The sequence below is a fragment of the Prionailurus bengalensis genome, chromosome X (assembly GCF_016509475.1).
Source record: "Prionailurus bengalensis isolate Pbe53 chromosome X, Fcat_Pben_1.1_paternal_pri, whole genome shotgun sequence".
Classification (NCBI taxonomy): Eukaryota; Metazoa; Chordata; class Mammalia; order Carnivora; family Felidae; genus Prionailurus; species Prionailurus bengalensis.
In genome coordinates, this window is record NC_057361.1 from 7,073,263 (window position 1) to 7,095,833 (window position 22,571).

General features: G+C 46.4%; 1 protein-coding gene across 3 annotated transcripts in view; it reads left to right on the forward strand.

The window, feature by feature from the left end:
• SHROOM2 (shroom family member 2) overlaps positions 1 to 22,571 on the forward strand; it is a 156,958-nt gene that overhangs the window by 110,471 nt on the left and 23,916 nt on the right. Inside the window, exon 1 of one of the 3 annotated variants that reach the window (XM_043570797.1) lies at positions 8,788 to 8,950. The exons of the other annotated variants lie outside the window; for them this stretch is intronic. The gene's annotated coding sequence lies outside the window, so the exon portion shown is untranslated. Of the gene's footprint in view, positions 1 to 8,787; positions 8,951 to 22,571 lie in introns of those variants that run through there. 3 annotated transcript variants of the gene reach the window in all.

A 22,571-nucleotide genomic window follows, 5' to 3' on the forward strand; every position in this document is an offset into this window, starting at 1 on the left:
ACGTCTTACAATACGCAGTTGTCGCCAGATGCGGGTGAGATGGGGACTCGGCTCTCGGCACTCACTTGCCACAGGCTCTGTTGTCAGGTTCTCGCACCCAGTCTGCAATCGGCTTAACCCCTGCATTTGCTGAAGGTCCACACACCTGAAATTAAAGAAAAGTCACCTATTTCTCTTAAGCGATTGAGATTGTGTCCCAATATTTCTTTTTTTCTTTTTTTTTTTTAATTTTTTTTTTAACGTTTATTTTTGAGACAGAGAGAGACAGAGCATGAACAGGGGAGGGGCAGAGAGAGAGGGAGACACAGAATCTGAAACAGGCTCCAGGCTCTGAGCCGTTAGCACGGAGCCCGACGCGGGGCTCGCACTCACGGACTGTGAGATCATGACCTGAGCCGAAGTCAGACGCTTAACCGACCGAGCCACCCAGGCGCCCCACGTCCCAATATTTCTAAGCATGTGTTAAAACTACACATCGCCCAGGACTTCACGGAAGAGCACACAGAGCCGGGGGCGTGTTTTACGTCTGTGCCCCCAGCCCCACCCCAGCAGCCCTTTTTCCTCCCATTCCCAATACAGAAATCCTTGCCACCCCCACCAGAATTCAGAGGAAAGGAAGGCGAGGGAGGAAGACAAGCACGGGTAGTAACAGAATGGTTGCCTGAAAAATAGATCTCCTTCAGGGGCGCCTGGGTGGCTCAGTCGGTTAAGCGTTTGACTTCGGCTCAGGTCATGATCTCGCGGTTCGTGGGTTCCAGCCCTGCATCGGGCTCTGTGCTGACAGCTCAGAGCCTGGAGCCTGCTTCGGATTCTGTGTCTCCCTTTCTCTCTGCCTCCCTCCCCCCTCCCCCCTGCCCCCTGCTTGTGCGCGCGCTCTCTCTCTCTCTCCTCTCTCTCTCTCAAAAATAAACATTGAAAAACAAACCAAAAAAGTTATTGAAAAAAAATAGATCTACTTCAGGTTTTCTCAAACAGCATTTGGAGCATGTTCTTGGGAATAAGCATGTTCTCTGTGTGAGTTTACTTTTCTGTCATTGTTTCCATACTAATCCTTCAATTCATAAAAGGATATTGCAGGTGATGTGCGTAACCGCACCTCGTACGTGAGGGAGCGTCTCATTGTCAGTGGCACTCACATAACTGCCCCTGGCTGGGAGGAAAGAACCTGTCCACATTCATCCATTAAGCTATCCTTCTAGATCGGCAAAAGACATCAAGGTGCCTGGCCCCCAGAGCTCTTTGTCCTGTCAATCAAAAGAAAAGCGACGGGCGAAATGAGGCCTTCTGTGACATCCAGAAAACCGGTAGCTGAACTGGAAAGTAGTGCTGAGGTATCACGTGGGGCCACGGGAGAAACAGTTTGTTCCCAGAAAACTCCCCACACCATCGGATTCAACATTTGCTTTGTGGTCTTGCTCTCATAAAACGTGCAAATTTGTTTTGTGTTTTATAGCCTAGGAGCTATGAAAACAAAGAAAGTGAAATGTTTTATATTTAGACATATTTCACAGTACAGTAAAAAATAAAGCCGTATGTGAGATCGCATATCTATAGAGACACAAAGTACATTCGTGTTGCCAGGAATTTGGGGTCGGGGGGCAACGAGAATGGCTGCTGTGGTAGGTATGGAGTTTCTTCTGGGGGTGGCGAGGATGTTCTGGAATTAGATAGCATAGATAGTTGTACAATCCTGTGAACATACTAAAAAATACTGAGTTGTATACTTCCATGGGGTGAATTGTATGATATGTGGACTTTATCTCAATTTTTAAAAATCTGTGAACACTGGGATTCCACAAAAAATAAGTTAATTTAAAATAAGTCTGGGGGTAACAGAAACCCATGAGGGAGGGGAAGGAAAAAAAAAAAAAAGAGGTTAGAGTGGGAGAGAGCCAAAGCATAAGAGACTCTTAAAAACTGAGAACAAACTGAAGGTTGATGGGGGGTGGGGGAGGGGACGATGGGTGATGGGTATTGAGGAGGGCACCTTTTGGGATGAGCACTGGGTGTTGTATGGAAAACAATGACAATAAATTTCATATATTGAAAAAAATATATAAAATAAATAAATAAATGACCCTTCAGAGGAGTCCCACATCTCCTGGGGAAGTGCCTGCCTTAGTATCATCCTGCAGCTCTCAGTTGTCAGTGGGGAGCAACTCTGAACAAAGGCCTCAATGAAAAAGTAGTAATAGGGTTCAAAAAAAATAAAATAAAATAAGTCTGGGGGAACCTGGCTGGCTCAGTCAGTGGAGCATGTGACTCTTGATCTCAGGCTTATCAGTTCGAGCCACACGGTGGTGTAGAGATTAATTAAAATCTTATTTATTTTTTTAAAAAAAATTTAATGTTTATTTATTTATTAAGAGAGAGACAGAGCACAAACAGGGCAGAGGTGAGGGAACAGAGAGAGAGGGACACACAGACTCCGAAGCAGGCTCTAGGCTTTGAGCTTCAGTACAGAGCCTGACCCGGAGCTCAAACCTCCTAACTGTGAGATCATGACCTGAGCCAAAGTTGGATGCTTAACTGACTGAGCCACCCTGCCACCCCAAAAATAAAATCTTGAAAATAATTAAAAAATGAAATGAATCTGGACATGACTCAAGTCTGAGAAATGCAGCTGTAGCTCTGAGGTCGACAAAGTTTGTAAAGGGTCAGACAGTGACTTTTCTTGACTTCGGGGATCCGACTGTTCACGTGGTGATGGCTCAGGTCTTGCAGCGTGGAGGCAGCGATGGCAGGTACATACAGGAGTGTGTGGCTGTGCTCCAGAAAAACGTGGCAGAAAGGTTCGCCGGCCCTGGGGTTTGGCCGAGGGATGGCTGTCGGTGAGTGTACTTTTCAGGATTGGGAATGCAGGTCCTGAATGGAGCTCTCTTTACACATTCCAAAGAGCCTTCTTTTATGATTCTCTTGCCACATGAGATCCATTTCTCTTGTCATCTTCATTGTACTTGTCTCCTGGGAGGTGGTTGAACTTCTGGAGCTTGAACGGTCCACCGAGTAGGGGTGCTGGGGCTCCTTCACAGCGTAGGGGTAGAGGACGGCGCGGGATGCTCGAACCACGGGCTCCTTTGTGATGTTCTGACTCGCAGTGATGGTGTGGGGTAGGGTCCTTGGACCCTAATGACCAACTCAGGAAGGGCTCAAGGCTTCACCAAAACTTCCCAAGAGGCGAGGGAGAAGAGTTCTTCTGGAGTGTAAATGCTAAGGTGCTTATCTTGTTCTGTTCCCTTTTTATTTGTGGAATTCTTCAAGAGCGCAAATGTTCTGTGTCAGTTAAAGACCAGGGCTTGTATGTAATTTATTACAAGTATTTATAAAATAAAGTCTTTTTTTGTAATTAAAAAAAAATTTTTTTTAATGTTTGTTTATTTTTGAGAGAGAGAGTGTGAGCAGGGAAGAGGCAGAGACAGAGGGAGACACAGAATCTGAAGCAGGCTCCAGACTCTGAGCTGTCAGCACAGAGCCCCACATGGGGCTCGAACTCACGAACCGTGAGATCATGACCTAAGCCAGTGTTGGGTGCTTAACTGACTGAGCCATCCAGGCGCCCCTTTTTTATTTAAGTTTAAGTTAGTTAACATGTAGCGTAGTAATGGTTTCAGGAGTAGAACCCAGTGATTCATCTCTTACATACGACACCCAGTGCTCATCCCAAAAGTGCCCTCCTTAATGCCCATCACCCATCTAGCCCGTCCCCCCACCCACCTCCCCTCCAGCAACTCTCAGTTTGTTCTCTGTATTTAAGAGTCTCGTATGGTTTGCATCCCTCCCTGTTTTTACCTTATTTTTCCTTCTCTTCCCCTATGTTCATCTGCAGTGTTTCTTAAATTTCACATATGAGTGAAATCATATATTTGTCTTTCTCTGACTTAATTCGCTTAGAATAAGACGCTCTAGTTCCATCCACGTTGTTGCAAATGGCAAGGTTTCATTCTTCTTGATCGTTGAGTAATACTCCATTGTATGTGTATATATAAACCACATCTTCTTCATCCATTCATCAGTTGATGGACGTTTGGACTTTTTCCATAATTTGACTATTGTTGAAAGTGCTGCTATACACATTGGGGTACATGTGCCCCTATGAATCAGCACTCCTGTATCCTTTGGATAAATACCTAGTAGTGCAATTACAGGGTCCTAGGGTAGATCTGTTTTTAATTTTTTGAGGAACCTCCTGTTTTCCAGAGTGACTGCACCAGTTTGCATTCCCACCAGCGGTGCAAAAGGGTTCCCCTTTCTCTGCATCCTTGCCAACTTCTGTTGTTTCTTGAGTTATTAATTTTAGTCATTCTGATGGGTGTGAGGTGGTATCTCAGTGTGGTTTGGATTTGTATTTTCCTGATGATGAATGATGTTGAACATCTTTTCACACGTCTCTTTGCCATCTGGATGTCTTCTTTGGAAAAGTGTCTATTGATGTCTTCTGCCCATTTCTTCACCGGATTATTTGCTTTTTGGGTGTTGAGTTTGGTAAGTTCTTTCTGGATTGTGGATGCTAACCCTTTATCTGATATATTATTTGTAAATATCTTCTCCCATTCCGTTGGTTGCCTTTTAGTTTTGTTGATTGTTTCTTTTGCTGTGCAGAAGCTTTTTATCTTGATGAGGTCCCAGTAGTTCATTTTTGCTTTTTTTCCCCTTGCTTCTGGAGCCATGTCTAGTAAAAAGTCGCTGCAGCCGAGGTCAAAGAGGTTGCTGCCTGTTTTTGTCTCTAGGATTTTGGTGGTTTCTTGTCTTACATTGAGGTCTTTCATCCATTTTGAGTTTATTTTTGTGTATGCTGTAAGAAAGTGGTCCAGGTTCATTCTTCTGCATGTCACTGTCCAGTGTTACCAGCACCACTTGCTGAAGAGACTGTCTTTATTCCATTGGATATTCTTTCCTGCTTTGTCAAAGATTAGTTGGCCACACGTTTGTGGGTCCATTTCTGGATTCTGGATTCTGTTCCTGTGATCTCTGTGTCTGTTTTTGTGCCAGTACCACACTGTCTTGATGATTACAGCTTTGTAATACAGCTTAAAGTCTGGAATTGTGATGCCTCCAGCTTTGGGTTTCTTTTTCATCATTATTTTGGCTATTCAGGATCTTTTCTGGCTGCATACCAATTTTAGAATTCTTTGTTCTAGCTCTGTGAAAAATGCTGGTGGTATTTTGATAGGGATTGCATTGAATGTGTAGATTGCTGTGGATAGTATCGACATTTCAACAATATCGATAACGTAAAGTCTTGCTACCGTTAACATAGCACAAGCAATGAGTGTCCCAGTGAGTGTCCCAGACACCGTAATAATTATGCCTTGCTCTAGTAAACATAGTTGACTTGGATATATGAAAACCCAAATTATAAACCTTAGTATTATAAAAGTGCTTTCTCTTTGGAAATAATTCATTGAGGGCGTTCTTTAAAAATTCCGCAAGCACAACTAGCATCCAGATCTTGATCTCCAGTACCCTTCTGTAATCAAAGCGACTGGTGCTCCTTGGGAGAATGGCTGGGTTTAGGGCTGGGCCAGGGAATATGCAAAATGAGCCTGGAATGTCTTATAGTGCCAAAAAAGTAAGAAAGCACTGAACTAAATAAGCCCAATGACAGTAGGCACATGTCAAAAGGACACAGGAGCCGTCTTAAAGAGCTTCCTATGACCAGAGCTGGAATAGTTAAAACAAGAAAATAATGTTGGTTTATAACCTAGTGTATAAAATAACTATTCTTGTGTCCATACTGATATACACAAATGATGGAATAAATGGGGGAGAGAAAAGGCAAGTCTGTGCAGAGAAGTTCCAGGTAATCTGTGTAGTTTGCCCTCAAGGAGGTGGTGCACAGCTCCCGGCTCCTTAAATATGCGCTGTGTAGAGAGGACAGGATGGAAAGGTGGAGGGAGAGAAGGACATATGCTAGCCCCTGCCAGGTGATACACAGAGATAAGTTGTGTTGACAGCATGACCCTCGGTGTCGTGTAATGAGAATGGCACTTTACCTTCATGATCTTACCCCAAATCCTATAACTGCAGCGTAATCGTGACAAAACCATCAGATGGATCCTTGTTGGGAGATGTTCTATAAAATGCCTGAGCGATATTCCTCAAAATTGTTAAGGGCGTCAAGAACAAGGAAATTCTGAGAAGTTGTTCCTTAGGAGAAACTGGGGAGACACAGCTAAGTGTAATGTGGTACTCTGGGTAGGGTCCTGGAACAGAAAAAGGACATTAAGTAAAAAAAAATTCGGGGGCGCCTGGGTGGCTCAGTCGGTTAAGCGTCCAACTTCCACTCGGGTCATGATCTCATGGTTCTTGGGTTTGAGCCCCACATCGGGCTCTGTGCTGACAGTGTGGAGCCTGCTTGGGATTCTCTCTCTCTCTCCCTCTCCCTTTGTCCTTCCCTCGTTCTTTCTGTCTCTCTTTCTCTGCCCTTCTCCCTCCCCTGCTCACGCATGAACTCTCCCTCTCTCTCTCTCGAAAGTAAATAAACATTTAAAAACAGCAACCACAACTAAAAAACAATCTAAATCGAGTGTGGGCTGCAGTTAATATTAATGTCCTCAGACTGGCTCATTAATTATAACAAATGTAGCACATTAATGTAAGTTGTTAATTGTAGGGGACACTGGGTGTTGGGTGTATTGGAACTCTTTTATTGTCGTATTTTTTCTGTAAGTCTAAAACCATTCTAAATTTTTTTTAATGTGTGCTTATTTTTGAGAAAGAGAAACAGAGTGTGAGCCAGGAAGAGGTAGAGACAGGAGACACAGAATCCGAACCAGGCTCCAGGCTCCCAGTTGTCAGCACAGAGCCCCGATGTGGGGCCCAAACCCACAAACTGTGAAATCATGACCTGAGCCAAAGTCGGCTGCTTAACCGACTGAGCCACCCCGGTACCCCTAAAACCATTCTAAAATGAAGTGTTTATGTAAATTTTTATTCTTGTTTTTTTAAAATTTTATTTTTGAGGGGTGCCTGGGTGGCTCAGTCGGTTGAGTGTCCGACTTTGGCTCAGGTCATGATCTCACAGTTCCTGAGTTCGAGCCCCGCATGGGACTCACTGCTATCAGTGCAGAGCCTGCTGCGGATCCTCTGTCCCCCCCTCTCTCTCTGCCCCTCCCCTGCTCATGCGCGCTCTCTCAAAAATAAATAAAACATTGAAAAAAAAGATTTTATTTTTAAGTGATCTCTACCCCAACATGGAGCTCAAACTCACAGTCCTGAGGTCAAGAGTCACAGTGTTCCCCTGACTGAGCCAGTGAAGCGCCCCCTAAAATGCTCTTCTTTTTGTTTGAATGTTTATTTTTGAGAGAGAGAGAAAGAGAGAGCATGAGTGGGGGAGGAGCAGAGAGACAGGGAGACACAGAATCTGAAGCAGGCTCCAGGCTCAGAGCTGTCAGCACAGAGCCCGACGCGGGGCTCAAGGTCACAAACCATGAGATCATGACCTGAGCCGAAGTCCGCCACTTATCTGACTGAGCCACCCAGGCACCCCCAAAATGGTATTCGTATAATGCATTTTGAGTTACTCAGTTTGTAAATATTAGGAACGTACCTTTTGAACAGTGAGTGGGGTGAAATATCTAATCAGCCACCATCTTACTGGACGTGTATTTCGTGGGTGGGTGTGCCCTGTGCACTGAGTGTTAAGGGTGTGGCCTGGGGCCAGTTTTGCCTTGTCTTAGAAACAGGACCATGTACTTGGTAAATAATCAGTGGACATGAGAAGTCTAGAAAGAAGGTAAGCTTTGGGGTTGAAGACACAGGTTTAAATTCTCATTCTCATTGCATCAGGCCACCTCAGTTAATGACTTCATGTCCCTGGCCTACAGCAGCCTTCCTCGGAGACTTATTTAAATGCTTCCCGGATGTAACATTAATGCATCAGCACAGTGCTGAAGATAAGTAGGTGTGGATAAAAGGAAAAAGTCACTCTTAGGAATATAGCAGTAACATGGAAGGTACTGCAGAGTAGTGTGTGTGACTCGGTTAAATGAGCAAGACTCAGAACTAACTGCCATGAATTTAGAAGAGGCTGATAGAAGCAGGTTGAAAAGAGAAAACCCATCTTAAAGTTAGGTAAGCACAAGACTTGGGAGGGCTGGGACTGTCCAGACGGGAGGGCGCTGTTGGGGCCAGTGGTGGGTGGGAGCATGCTTCCTGTACTGGGGCAGCACTGAGGTCTTGGGCTGCTTTAGGAAGGGAGGCGGAGGGCAGGGACTTTAAATATGGATCATTGTGAACTCATGAACTGGTAAGTCACGGTCAGCCAAGTCACGGTCAGCCTGTGACTTCTTTGTCTTCTTCACTGAAGGCTTTGCACACAGTAAAACTTCCGGAAATACTTTATCAGTTGTTTGGTAGATTATGTTCCTAATGAGTGTGTAATAAACCCAGGAGTATAAAGAGAATGCAGATAGATATAAAATAGGCTTTTCAGTGGGGTTTTTTCTTTCATTGTTCTGTCTGATTTTATTACGGTTTTAGGGTCGAACAGTGTATCGCACACGCTATGTGATTAGCATAGTTAAATAGACAAAGCTGCATAAAATACATTCACTGGGCTTTCCTGTGTTTCCTCCTTTTAAACGGTAAGGAGGAAGACACCCGAGCCTTTTGGTAGCTTTAAAAGGGCAAGTCTTTGGGGGTGGGGGTTCTAAGCATAGAAGCCTTGGGAATGTTCCCCCTGAGGTCAGGAGTTGTTGATGAAGTAACATGAAATACAAGGGAGCCTTGAGTCAGGGAGGTTAGAGTTGACAGAGCCTGCGTGAACTTGTCCATCACGAGGCAGCAGGCACAGACAGGCCAGCTGCTGTGAGCATGGCTTTGAGGCTCCTCTGTGCCGGAGGCAGCTAGACCCAGGGGCTGCGGCAGGGTGCGGCTGCCCCATCCCTGGAGGGAGCACCCTGCCGTGTTCCCGCTGCTCCACCACGCGCAGGCAGCCAGCGGGGAGCCGGTAAGAGACTCCCGGATTTGTTCTTAGGCAGCTCCCCCGGGATGGGACCCATCGCCTCATGCCTCTGCTGCTTCCATGTGTAGTTACGAGTGTCTCTTTTGTTCTCCTGTCTTTACGAGCAGGTTGTCAGCTCAGGCAGCACAGTGGGTGAGATCCGGGGAGGTCTGTAAATGTTTTCCTTGTTTATTGTGCTGCCTGGAAATGAAAAATGATGCAGGTTGGGGTGCAGATTCCAGCTCTGCACGCACGCACGCACGTACGTGTGCAGACACGCGCCTGTGCCGCTTCTGTGCTTCTGGATCCATGCAGACTTCGCAGCTTTCGGTTTGGCAGTTGGCTAAACGTGCTCTGAAATGAGAAGGCAGTGGCTTTCCGTACCGCATTCTGGGCTGCGAGCCATGGTGCCGGTGGGACCGGTAGCCTGGGATGTGGGAGCATCGCTCTGCGTGAGATCGGCGGAAGGCCGGCATGCTGTGAACAGCGTCTCGCCTTTGCTTTTTCTGTGCCAGTAGGAAATTAGCATTTTCATGACCGAGGCACTGACTGCGGATATTGAAAGGAAATGGTGAGTCGGCCACATGGAAATGGGGGGGGGGGGAGGGCAGCAAAATCAGGTGTGCACGTTTAGTCATGGAACAATGCTCTGTGGCTAGATTCACACGTAGACTGCTAATTGCAGTGAAAGACGCCTAAATGTAGAAAATGGAATCAGTGTGGTTCTGAGTATTGTGCAGGTCTTAGGTTTTGCTCCCCACCGTGATTGTGACAGCTTAGAGGCATGCCGTTTCTTCACAGGTTTTACTGTACATGTGCTCTGAGTCTTTATCTTCTATATTGTAAAAGAAAGATTTGTGAAATGCCTTTGCTATTGGCAGATGCTTTTGTGTCTGGAGGGAGGATGCCATTTTCAGAGAAATTGCTGCATATACGTGTGTGTGCGTATGCTCACACATGCATACACTGTTTGAGTCTGCATTTACTGACTCCCATGGGCAGGCGTTCTTTTAAAATGCATATGTAGTGGCCATGCTATTGAGAAGTAAAAAGGAAAAGGAGTTTGAAGAAAGGTTTTCAGAAACCTATAAAATGGCCTGCCGCCTTACACACTGAAGTCTTACAGAATGAATGAATGAAACATGTCACGTAAAATATCTGAAAATTGGATGCAGGTCAGATGAAGGGCTGGCATATTTCCCTTGCGAAGCAGAATCTTTGAGGGGTATTCTATAAATATTTTTCATTATTATGTTGCAGAAAAGTATTCCATGGACAGTAGTAGGAGGTACATCTCCACATATGCTTTTTATCATGCATGGTGGAAGAAACATGGTCTCTCTTTCTCTCTCACCTACATACACACTCAAGCTGACACACACCCCTTAAAAAATGTGCAGGGTATTCTCATAGATGCACGAACAGAACACACACAGAAGCGCTTTTTTAGAAAGTATTAGAAACGACCATATGTGTTGGTGTTAACCATACAGGTTGTACGAGGCATCTCTTGCCCAGCTGGAGTGACATGGCCCTGGGAAGCATGTGCTAACTGCCCCCTGTTTAACATGGACTGGCCGCTTCCCCCAAATCCACCTTTGAATTTCAGAGGTGTGTTGGGAAGCTGATATGTTATGTGGTTTTTAGAATGTGTTTGCTTTACTTTCACGGCCTTTAATTCTTTGCCTCTTATGTGCATTAAAATTAAAGAAGGTCAAGGTGGTAGAAACCAGGGCTGCTATTTTGTGTCCACTGGATCAACCCGTCTTTCCCTGGTTAGTGGACACTTGGGTTTTCCCGCTGGCTTTTCCTTAGATAATTAGGTCCTTTCTGGGCAGCTTCTAGACAGAGCTGGAGGTCTGACGAGATCCTACAGTTACTTAGTTTTTTGCCTTTAAAAAAACATTTGCAGAATCTCTTGTGTTAATTCTTAAAGTTCACAAGCATTTTCATACACACACACACACACACACACACACACACATCTTGGGCCTGAGCACATTGCATACCATGTTCAGTTTACAGTAAGCAAACTGGGGCTTAAGTGCTGGATTCACACAACCCTTGCGTGCAGTGTGGCTGGTTTTTCATCTGTTGGGTTCCTGCGGATTCATGCCACCTCTGACGTTGAAAGGTCCTACAAGGAAGTAGGAGAGGAGATGGCGGTGCTCGTTGCCAAAGCTGGTCTCTTCTGACCTTTCGTGTCTCAAATCCAGGGTGCTGATAGTGCAGTGGGAAGGAATTGCAGTGTGGACTCCCGAGGGGGCGTGTGGTACAAAGAATCCCTAACCAGGCTGAGAGACTTGGGACGTGTATCCTGAGCTGTGCGGGTATAACTTGCAGGCTGCCTTTCTGACCCTCCGTTTCTTTGTCCATAAGATAAGGAGTTTGGGGCGCCTGGGTGGCTCAGTCAGTTAAGCATCTGACTTCAGCTCAGGTCATGATCACAGTTCGTGAGTTCGAGCCCCGCGTCGGGCTCTGTGCTGACAGCTCAGGGCCTGGAGCTGCTTCGGATTCTGTGTCTCCCTCTCTCTCCACCCCTCCCCTTCCTCACACTCTGTCTCTCTAAAAAATAAATAAACATTAAAAATAAATAAAATCTTTAACAAAAAATTATTTTTTAAAGTGTGATAAGGGAGAAGACTAGTCCTCACAGGAACTTAAATGTATCATAAAGCAACAAGAATTCAAGTAGTACAGCAGTGGTTCAAGAACAGACAAAAGTTAATTAATACAAGAGGAGAATCAGTAGCCCAAAAATGAGCTTATTTTTTAATTGAAGATTTAATAATGCATGAAAAACAACAGAAGAGAAAAAATCATGTCACGGGGCGCCTGGGTGGCTCAGTCGGTTAAGTGGCCGACTTCGGCTCAGGTCATGATCTCACGGTCCGTGAGTTCGAGCCCCGCTTCGGGCTCTGTGCTGACAGCTCAGAGCCTGGAGCCTGTTTCGGATTCTGTGTCGCCCTCTCTCTGACCCTCCTCTGTTCATGCTCTGTCTCTCCCTGTCTCAAAAATAAATAAAACGTTAAAATTAAAAAGAAAAAAGAAAAAATCATGTCACATATGCTGTTGAAAAAAATAGATTAGGAAAAAAGTATATTCTTATTTTGTGCCATCTATTAAGTTAAATTTCATGTGGACTTAGGAGATTTTTTTTTTAAGTTTACTATAATAAGGGGCACGTGAGTAGCTCAGTCGGTTAATCATCCGACTTCGGCTCAGGTCATGATCTCACGGTTCGTGGGTTTGAGTCCCGCATCGGGCTCTGTGCCGACAGCTCGGGGCCTGGAGCCTGCTTCAGATTCTGTGGCTCCCTCTCTCTCTGCCCCTCCCCCGCTTGTACTCTGTCTCTCAAATATGTAAACATTGAAAAAAAAAGACTGAGAAAGCTTTAAAATACTTATTAAAAAAAAGAAGAAGAAGGAAGTAAGGAAGGAAGGATAAAGCGTTTGGAATCACTGATTTCTGAGGTCCCTTGAGACCATACTAGTTTTTCATTCTCAGGGACAGAAGCCAGGCACTGCAATCCCCCTTGAGGTCACATACCCAGCCCCCAGGTTGTATTGTCTTAGTGGAAAAGACATTCATGGAAAAGAAGACCTATAAATATAAGTCACACACACACACACACATATAACATGGAAAAGAAGATCTATAAATATAAGTCACACACACACACACACACACACACACATTAATGTCTTTGAGATCCATTTAAAATAAAACGAGCTCCTGTCTGCCAATGGTGTTCCTGCCTGCAGGCTTTGTTGATGGAATAGCAGTGCCCTTGACAGTCAAACCTGTCCGGTGTCCTGTGCTAATGCCTCATAAAGTCAGCTGCTAACAGATGAAGTGCTTTGGGGCATAACTTGCATAACATTTGTTATTTAATGACTCTTGCAAAGTCTAGCCAGTGGGCCCTTAAACATACTCAGAGGCCATTAAAGATGGAATAATTAGAAACTCTAGGAAGGTGTTTTAACATTTATATCCACGTGCATGCACGTATATGTATATATGTGTACAACATAGGCACACTCACATATTAGACATTTTATAGAGTAATAAAGTATATAAGGTAAGCTTTTATGTACAATTAATATATCTAAAGCCTATTGGGTAAATAACCCATTTCCAAATATGGTTCAGCTGAGTGACAATAATTAGACAATCCAGGGGCGCCTGGGTGGCGCAGTCGGTTAAGCTTCCGACTTCAGCCAGGTCACCATCTCGCGGTCCGTGAGTTCGAGCCCCGCGTCAGGCTCTGGGCCGATGGCTCGGAGCCTGGAGCTTGTTTCCGATTCTGTGTCTCCCTCTCTCTCTGCCCCTCCCCCGTTCATGCTCTGTCTCTCTCTGTCCCAAAAATAAATAAACGTTGAAAAAAAAAATTTTTTTTAATAAATAAATAAATAAATAAATAATTAGACAATCCAATGTATAGAATTTTGAGAATTTGGGGTCACATGCAATTGTGGTAAGAGACAGCTGACGCAAATGATTTTCTCTTAAATTATGGGGAGACTAGGGGCCGCCTGGGTGGCTCAGTCAGTTAAGCGTTCAACTCTGGGTTTCGGTTCAGGTCACGATCTCACGGTTCATGGATTTGATCCCCACCTCAAGCTCTGCACTGATGGTACAGAGCCTGCCTGTGATTCTCTCTCTCCCTCTCTCTGTGCCCCTCCCCTGTTCGTGTTCTCTCTCTGTCTCTCTCAAATATAAATAAACATTAAAACAAAAAAGTAAAAATATAAGGAAGTTCTTTGGTCAGCACAGAGTCCTCTTCAGATCCTCTGTGCCCCTCCCCAACTTGTGTGTCCCTGCGTGTGCACGCGCTCTCTCTCTCTCTCTCTCTCTCTCTAAAATAGATAAACATTTAAAAAAGAAAAATTTTAGGGGCACCTGGGTGGCTCAGTCGGTTGAGCGTCTGACTTCAGCTCAGGTCATGATCTCATACTCTCTGAGTTCGAGCCCTGCGTCGGGCCTTGTGCTAACAGCTCAGAGCCTGGAGCCTGCTTCAGATTCCGTGTCTCCATCTCTGTCTGCCCCACCCCACTTGCACTGTCTATCTCTGTCTCTCAAAAATGAATAAACATTAAAAACAATTTTTTTAAGAAAAACTTTAAAAATATATAAGGAAGTTCTGTGTATGATGCGTGGCATTGTAAGATACAAATGTCCAGTAGAGGTCCTGTAGACTTTTAGGATTATTTCCACACTTTCACAGTTATATAGGTGAGGCTGCAGCAAACATCTTGTGAAATACTCATGTTCTGGCATGCTGATTTCCCTAGGATCAAATTCTAGATACGGAATTGCTAGGTAGGCTTTTGGGAAATACGCGCAAATTGCCTTCCATAAAGTGCGTGCTGTTTGTGCCCTACCACCTAATAGCCTAGGGCAGTCCTGCTTTCTCAAAACTCTGGCCACATCAGACATTTATTTGTTCATTTATTTATTTTTATGCTTATTTATTTTTTAAGAGAGAACAGAGGAGGGGCAGGGAGAGAGAAGGACAGAGGATCTGAAGCAGGCTCTGCACTGACAGCAACGAGCCCAATGTGGGGCTCGAACTCACGAACCCTGAGATCATGAGCTGAGCTGAAGTTGGACACTCAACCAACTAAGCCACCCAGTGCCCCAACTATAAATTTAAAAAAAAATTGTAATGTTTATTTTTGAGAGAAAGAGAGACAGAGTGTGAGCAGGGGAGGGGCAGAGAGAAAGGGGGAGACACAAAATCTGAAGCAGGCTCCAAGGTCTGAGCCGTCAGCACAGAGCCCGACACGGGCCTTGAACCCACGAACCGTGAGTTCGTGACCTGAGCTGAAGTCGAATGCTTAACTGACTAAGCCACCCAGGCACCCACATCAGACATTTTAAAAGTTCTGTGATTCGACAGGAAAAGAGCAATTTCATTTTTAACTTGCATTTGCCCAGTAACTAGCGAAGTTGAGTTTGTGCCTTGTCTAGCCATTTGTATTTTTCCTTTGGTTCATTACTGTTCATATCTTGTGTTCACTTTCCTGTTGGGGGTGGGACCTCTCTCTTCATGATCATTGTTATTTAGGTTGCAGATAGATCCCTGAAGTGCGTTGTGTGCTTTTCAAACATTTAGGGTTGGTTATGCTTAGTTTTGTCCTTTTCTGTGTGTAAGTATTTAATAATCATGCCATTGCCCCTGCCTGGCGGTTTTGCACAGTCCATTTCTATCCTGCTGGCTCCTGGCCCCTGGCAGTTGTGTCCTGGCCTTTGCATTAGTGACGTCACAAGCATAACCATCTGGGGCTCTGGGCCTGTGACCGTCCTATGAGCTGTAGACTGCCACCTGAAACATTCTACAGAGTTTTTGCAAAGAAGATAAAACTGGTCAGGAAGAGAAGAACATAGGGGTTTCAGAGGAGTGTCTCACGTGATGTTGTAGACAGAGAGAAGGAGTCACAGATGAATATCTACACCCTAGCTCAGGTTATCAGTAAGTCACTTAGGCTCTGGGGCTGCAGTGTCCTCACAGGCCAGGCAGAAGTACTGGATTTTCTCAGTTATGTTTGCCCTCTGCCAATGGACGTTAGGGTTAGGGCTGTGTGTGCTGAAGAATCGAGAAGTGCCTGCCTACCCAGTACCCCAGCACCTCCGGCCACCTGCTGTGGTTGACCAGAGCCCATGAGGCACATCTGTCAGACTTCCATACCTGCCAGGGTCTGCTCACTTGAGCACTTTTCCATGCCTGTGCCTTTCTCCTTTTCGTTCTCCCTCATCAGGATGTTTTTGTGTTCATTATAATGTCCCTGTTGTGTGTTTTGCTGTGGCCCACCACCCCAAAAGCATTTGATTGCTCAGGGTGTAAGTGTGTCCAAGTAAAATACATAGAAGCCATTTAACTATAGATACAAACACACTGGAAAGAGTAAAGGGCTACTCAGTCCCCAGTTAATATTTTTATTATGGTCACCGCTTTGTTGAAAAATTGAGTGGCTTCAGATTGTGTTTAATGGGCAAGGGAACCTAACTGCTTCAGTGAGTGGCATTGGTTTCTATAGCAACGTGATGTGAAATTGCAAGGACTGAGTCAGGACAGGGCTGCGCAGTAGAGCTGACGCCGTCTGCCTCTCATTTAAGACCAGGTCGGGGCATGGAATCTTCTCCCAGGCCTCACTGCTCCAGCATACTGGGTACGTGTGTGTGTGTGTGTGTGTGTGTGTGTGTGTGTGTGCGCCCCTATGTTTTAATTAGTATTCGATCAGAACCACGGGCTCTGTGGACAGGTCTTCGGGTGACATCGGTATGTTTCTGGTTACTGATCTGTATTTATGTGGTGAGGTGCCAGGAAGCCTGCAAAATGGAATCAGGTACAGAGAGAATCTCCCTTGAAGGATCTTCTCTTTGTCAGGGAAGATAATAACATAACAGATTACCGTAGACTAGGTGCTTAAACAACAGACATTTACTTTTCACCAGTTCCAGAGGCTGGAAATCCAAGATTGAAGTGCAGCTGACTTGGTTCCTGGTGAGACCCGTTTCCTGGTTTGCAGACAGCTCTGTTCTTGCCGTGTCCTTACGTGGTGGAGGGCAGAGAGAGGGGCCACAAGTGCTTTCCTGTGTCTCTCTCTCTTTTTTTTTCTTTTTAGAGAGAGAAAGAGAGCGCGCATAAGTGAGGGGGGGACAGAGGATCAGAAGCAGGCTCCGTACTGACATCAGCGAGCCCGATGCAAGACTCAAACTCATGAACCTTGAGATCATGACCTGAGCCGAAGTCAGACAGTCAGCCAACTGAACCACCCAGGTGCCCCTCGTGTCTCTTTTACAAGGGCACTGTCCCACTGCTGAGGGCTCCATCTTTATGCCCTAATAACCTCCCCCACGTCCCACCTCCTAACACTACCCCCTGGGTGAGAGGGAGTTAGAATTTAACATATGAATTTTGGAGGGTTACAGAAATAAATACTGTGATGTCAGGTAGTCAGAAGGCCCAAGAAAATCAGCCTGCCGGCCTTGGCTTCCTCTCCTCCCTTACTCCCTCCCTCCTTTCTTCCTGTTACCTCACTGAGTCTTTGCTGAAGCCTGCCTTGTGCCAGGGCACTGCGTTAGGCCTACGGACAGACGTGGGTGTTATCACCGTATCCAGGAGAAGTGATATTCACCGAAAATAATACAGATAAATTGAGTATAGTTTGGGGACAAACAGGTAAAGATTAAATCCTTATGGGGGTTCAACAGAAGAAAGGCTTGTTTGTCAACAGGTCCTGGAAATGGGGGCACCTGGATGGCTCCTCAGTTGGGCATATGACTTCAGCTCAGGTCATGATCTTGCAGTTCGTGAGTTTGAGCCCCACATCGGGCTCTATGCTGACTGCTCAGAGCCTAGAGCCTGCTTCAGATTCTGTGTCTCCCTCTCTGCCCCTCCCTTGCTTACGTTCTGTCTGTCTCTCTCTCTCAAAAGAAAACAAAACCAAAAACAGGTCCTGGAAATGCTTCATGGAAAAGGTCGGATCTTAAAGAAAATGGGAATGGTGTCCATGGGGCGTATTCGGAAGAGTGTGGATCAAAGCGGAGATATGGAAACCACGAGGCATAAATGGCAGGGGAGGGCCTTTGGCCAAAATGTATGTTGCAGGAACATGCATCCCTGAGGAGTGGCAGGTGGCTTGGGAGGGATGAGGGGGAGTCTGCAAGATCAAGCATGCAGTCTGGCCTTGATCTGGTGTTGGTGGCAGGAGGAGCCGGAAGTTTCTGGGGGACAGGGTCAGGCATAGCTACTTTCCATGCTAATGGTGGCTAAAGCATATGCATGTTTGTAAAATGCAATAAGGGGAGGACAGAAGAAGAGTGGAAATGCCCAGGGTGGCTGATCCTTCCCATGGAATACTTTGCTCACAGTCTGGAAAGGTCACTGCAACGTGGCTTTGCTTGCAGAACATTAGTTTGTGCAAGTCGTAAATAGATTCACTCTCAGATTTGTTGAAATGGGCATTTCCCAATCATTTCAGTAGGGTTTGATTTGTAGGTGTTTTTTTTCCCCCAAATGTTTATTTATTTTGAGAGAGAGAGAGAGAGAGAGAGCATAAATGGGGGAGGGACAGACAGAGAGGGGAAGAGAAGGAATCCCAAGCAGGCTCCACGCCATCAGCACAGAGCCTGATGCAGGGCTTGAACCCATGAACCATGAGATCATGACCTGAGCTGAAATCAGGAGTCCGATATTTAACTGACTGAGCTACCCAGGCGCCCCTGACTTGTAGTTTTAAGGAATTTTAATCTTCTACGTCTGCCTAAAGTTGGCTGTCCTTGCAGACAAACACACTACCTTACAGGGTTTTCAGTCAGGGCTGCACTAAGTGCCTTAGAGCAAGAGGGAACTTTCTGGGGCAGTGCAGTTGTATTTTGACTTGATTGTGGTGGTGAATACACAACTCTATACATTTACCCAAACCTCCCATCGCTTGAATTTTATGGTGTGTAAACAATACCTTGATAAGATTGTGGTGTGGTCATGGGATCGAGCTCTGAGTCGGACTCTGCACTGAACTTGGAGCCTACTTAAGATTCTCTCTCTCTCTCTCTCTCTCTCTCTCTCTCTCTCTCTCTCCCCCCTCCCCCTCCCCCTCCCCCTCTCTCCCTCTCTCCCTCTCTCCCTCCCTCCTTCCTTCTCTTTCTCTCTCTCTCCCTCCCTTTGCCCTCCCCCTCTTGCATGCATGTGTGTGTTTTCTGTCTCTCTCTCTCCCAAAATAAAAATAAAAGATAAAATTGTGGTGGGGTGTGGGGAGGAATAGAGGCAGAGATGTTCTATAATGTCAAGACCTCCCAGATCCATAGCTAGATTTCTAGGAATACAAACACGTGTTTTTAAAAACTTAAGTGGCTCAGGAGAAAAGCGTGTACATGTAGGGCACAAGATGTAGGGTAAACCCAAATTCATGTATCACTTGTTCCCTGTGCCCTAATGTTTGCAGCTTTTAAGTTTTTCTCAAGAACAGATCATACCTAATAAAAACTTATGCAGCCTAGATGTTCCCGAAACTATTATTGAGGTAAATGAAGTGTCTGCCGTAATACGATACTAACCTGATTTTTCCTTCTGACTGCTTCTAATGATTTGCAGTGACAGGTTGCAACATTCACCATGGTTCATCCCAGGATGTTCACAAGAGACCATTGCTTGAGGCATTGCAGTTATAAAATCATAGCTTTAGAGGAACTCAGCAGGCCCTCCTCTCTGTAAAGTCTCTCCTCTTTTCTCCCTTGGCATTCGCTTCATAGTACTTATCAAAAGGAGTTAAAATTGTTTAGAAATTACTATCTGCCTTGCCTTTTAGAGCAGGGTTTGACAAACTACAGGCCAAGGCCCAAATCCCCTGGGCCCAGGGTTTGAGAAGCCTTTCTTGGTGGAGAATGAAACATCAAGGCTTTATCCCTCCAAGGCTGGTACCAAGGGGTACTTAATCTCACTGTGTCTTCAGAGGATGATCGTCTGGTTTCGAAGGGACATGCCAAGCCAAGGATTAAAGCTTCAGGCGTAGTTTGTAATACTCAGATCAAGTGGTTAGAACAAGGGGAGAGAAGGAATTTGGGAGGGGAGGGTCCCATAAAGCAGAGATTCTCAGCACTGCCTTGACATCCAGATTCCCAGGAAGCCTTTTGCTAAGATAACAGATTTGCAGGCATACGTGTCCTCATCAGCCCCTACCTCTGCCCAGAGCTGGCTTCTCACGGAGTAAGTTCGAGGAGAGCTTAGATTTGTATGTCTGTAGCATCATCCCCTACGTTCCTTCAGAATGTTCTTGAGAATTGGAGGGGTGGGTTCAGGAAGCTGCTTTTTTACACATCTTGGAAAGAAATATGGACAGGGTAACCTCATGCCTGGGAGGGTCAAAAGCCTCTGATATTGATTACATTTCCCCTGTTTTCTTTGATAGGCTTCAAACTGGTAATAGCTTCCCATGAGTTGCGGAAGGAGCTGCCAGGGTCTCAGAAGGCAGAGAGAACTTTTTACTGTATCTCTTGTGGTTTGTATTGTGTGTCCTGCTTCAGGTATTTTCTGGTCGGACGTGGGCTGACCCATGCTGAGAGTGGGGTCCTGGCTGGCCGCAGGTGCAGCTGGGACTGTGGGGTGACTTGTGGCACACACTCTTGTGTCCTGCGGTTTCAGAAGACTAATCGTGCCCTGCCGGGTCACCTACTTAAAGCCTGCAGACCACAGTGAGTGCAGTCTGTAGCCAGCAGCGGAGCAGTGTCATTGGCCAGCCCCACTTCCCCCTGAAATCTTGATTTGATCAGTTCGGCTAGTTCTAAAACCTTGCAGTTCGGATCGGGCTTGCCCACTTTGAACTTTGCACAGAACGTATTTTTAGGAAAGCTGATAACGGAATGCCTGAAGAAAACTTTGCTAACCGAGCACGTGAAAATGTCATCTTTAGCCCATTTGTGCCTGTTTCTCACTGGTCTGGAGCTTTCATTGGCAGAGAGAATTTGCCTGATTTGGGGATTTTGGTTCAATCAAAACAAAACAATTCATCAATTTTCAGGGGTGCCTGGGTGGCTGAGTAGGTTAAGTGTTTGTTTGACTTTGACTCAGATCATCAGATCGTGATCTCATGGTTCGTGAGTTCGAGCCCCATGTCGGGCTGTCAGCATAGAGCCTGCTTCAGATCCTCTGTTCCCCTCTCTGTGCTCCCCCCGCTCATGCGCCCTCTCGCTCTCTCTCTCTCTCAAAAATAAATGAAATAGACACATTAAAACAAACAAAAATTTCCAAGTGTCACATCTTGGAACCAGGAACAAGAGTCTCTGTAGCCACAGAAATGAAAGAGGCCTGGAATAGATTCAAAACACGTGTTCTGAACACAGAGTTGGATGCTTGAGGGGCGGTCACAGACTACAGTCTCTAAATCTAAGTATTTTCTGTGATTGGACACTAGTCCTTCCAGAAATCTGTGCTTGTACATTCTGATTTGGATCCTCTGTGTGTGTGGAATCTCTCTATTAATCTGTTCTCCTCCACTTAACTACAAACGACTTACCAGTCCCTCTCAATTCAGCTTCATTCCTATTTACCACCCAAATTCCTGCAAGCAAAAAACAAAACCCAAAGGAAGCAAGTTTTTTTTTTTTTATCCATCTGTTAAGATAATGAAGGAGTAACATTCATCTGATTTTCTAAAGTGATTGCTTTCCCCGTGTGGCATTAGAATCACAGAAGAGAGAGCCTCTTTGGGTCTGACGCAGAGGGAATCACTTTGGTGGAGACGTTGCAGTAGAGAGATGACTGGATTGAAAACGATTTCAGCGCCCCTCCCCTCCCAGAAGGTGATTCTGCGAGACACAGAATGGGGACAGGACTCATGGAAACCGCCCTCTCCCTCATCACTGGTGTACCTGCCCATGCGTTTGGTAGACGTTGTTTGCATACTCGGAAACTGGGGTACGACAGCCAGGCAGCCTTTAGCCTCCAGGGCTCACCATCTGGGAAATCCTGTGGTAGTCTGGCATTTTCAAGGAAAGAGTGGGTGGTGCCATTATCCCTGGGTGTTCACACTGTCGGAGACGTTTCTAGTCGTTTCCATCCGTTCATCAATGAATCGGTTGATTGCCTCTTTCGCTTCCATGCCTTGCCCATCATCGTCACCTTTTCCCACCTTGTTTGGCTCTGAGGGGGTGCTGTGTAGACAGAAGACCTTCCTGCGTGTGCTTCACTGTGGCCATGTGTGTGTGCTGGGAGTTCCCTGGGGCTCACAAAGATCAGCGGAGACACCAGGGACTCGTTCCGGAGACTTGGACTTGTGGCGTGAGCGTCCCGTGTCTCTCCAGCCACCTGGCTCGTCTGAACGTCCGGTGGCAGTGTTGTTCTTGAGACAGCCTGCCTGGTGGTGTTCCATGCAGATACAGGGAGAGAAGCTGTGATTTCTAATAAACGGTTCCAGCCTTCGCAAAATCGCCGTCCTCCATACCCACAGGCAATGGATGTGTGCCGCCTAACACTGTGAATGTTGATCTCCACCGCTTCTGGGAGGCCTGTCTCTGCCTGGAAGGCAGCACTTCTGAGTCCTACCCGGTTGGCCTGTGGAGTCATTTTGTCCCGTGCAGACCTGGCTTTGCCACATACACTCGCAAGTACTGCTCTTGAACCGTCTCCAGTACGCCAGCCACCCTGGCTGACGTCCGCGGCGGGCTGGCTTTGTGAACGGTAGGAGTTAGCATTTTTCGCAATATTGAAATGAAAGGAGGAAACACTTCCTCCTGTCTTCCACTGGAAGGTTGCTCTGTCTCTCCCCGTCGTTCACTTGGGCAGTTCCATCCCACGGGATTGTGGCGGTACCCGTAAGCGCCCCGGAGCAGCTGCCACGGGGATGCCCTTCCCCAGGTGGAAGCCCGGGTGGCCCTGCCTGGCTGTGCCGCGCTGTGGCGTGGCGTGACGCGGCGTGGCGTGGGCGGGGGGGTACGCGGTGCTGCCACGGAGACCTGCGTTCGGGTCTGCTCCGCCACACGGGGCACTCTCCCGTTGGGGGCTCCGCGCAGCCTGTGGCTGGTAGGGGCCGCCACGTGGATCCCTCCGCGCGGGGGACTCTGCCGCCTCTGCCTCGCGTGGCGCCCCCCCCCCCCCCCCCCCGCGGTATCCCATGGTGAGGAAATG